This window comes from Microtus ochrogaster, chromosome 7 (assembly GCF_000317375.1).
Source record: "Microtus ochrogaster isolate Prairie Vole_2 chromosome 7, MicOch1.0, whole genome shotgun sequence".
NCBI classification, from domain to species: Eukaryota; Metazoa; Chordata; class Mammalia; order Rodentia; family Cricetidae; genus Microtus; species Microtus ochrogaster.
Window position 1 is genome coordinate 62,635,313 of NC_022014.1, and position 1,306 is coordinate 62,636,618.

Consider the following 1,306-nt stretch of genomic DNA (forward strand, 5'->3'; position numbering starts at 1 on the left):
TCTGGGAGTTGTAGTTTTCCAAAAGAACAACATGTAGCATTACCATTCATTCAGAAATCTAATCTTTTAAAATCAAAACACAAGGCAAGGGAGTGGGATGGTTGGTGACCTGAATTCTAGCCCCAGGATCCATAGGACCAACTCCACAACTGTAGTCTTCTTCAAACTCTCACTGTGGCATGCCTTCCTTCCCCAATCACACACACACACGAGAGAGAGAATAATGTAAATTAAAAATATAATAAAGTAGAAAAGCAAACTAAAGAGTACCTATGGATGTCCTCTGCTATTCGCATAGAGATGCAAAAATATGCACCCAATTTTTTTTTTTTGCATCTTACTACATGCACAGATATCTGTAAGGATACAACAGAGCTGTGGAAGTTTCTGAGGGAGAGATTTGTCTAACTGGGTAGCAGGGGTGAAGAGGAAGCGTTACACTGCGCTTTGTTATTTATCTATTCCAGGCACGATTTTCACCGACCCACCAGGCTGACCCGGAACTGACCTCCTGCCTCAGCCTCCTGAGAGCTAGGGATGACAGGCATGCACTACTGTGAAAGTTAATAATGCCAGCTAAACAGCATCTAGAATCATCTAGAAGACGTTTCTGGGCACATCTGTGAGGGGTAAGGAATTATCCAAGTAGGGTCAATTGAAGTGGGAAGACCTGTCCACTGTGAGCGGTACCATTCCCTCAACTTGGATCCCAGACTGAATAAAAGGAAGAAAAAGCTCTCTGACTACTAGCTTTTGGACTATGGGGGTGAGGTGACCAACATCTGCCACCTTAAGTTCCTCGCCGTGATGGGCTGCGCCCTAGCTCCTCACCAGGATGGGCTGCACCCTATTTCCTGGCCGTGATGGACTGCGCCCTAGCTCCTCGCCAGGATGGATGGACTGCGCCTAGCTCCTCGCCGTGATGGGCTGCACCCTAGCTCCTCACCAGGATGGACTGTACCCTCAAACTGGAGCTATAACAAGCCTTCCTTCCTGAAAGCGCTTTTTCCAGATGTGCTGTTTTTGTTTTTTTTTTTTTATCACAGCAACAGCAAAAGCAATCAAGACAACCACTATGTCTGGCTATACACATTTAAATACGCTTAGAATTTTAGATCATGCTCATGTGTGACCTGTTTAAATTCTAAATCAGTTTTTGAGGATTTCACATTCAGTACAATTTACATCACAAGTGAAATGGGTTGCTCAAACAGAATCCAATAACAGGTTCTACTGCCAATTTTTGTTTGTTTGTTTGTTTGTTTGTTTGTTTGTTTGTTTGTTTTTCTAGACAGGGTTCCTCTGT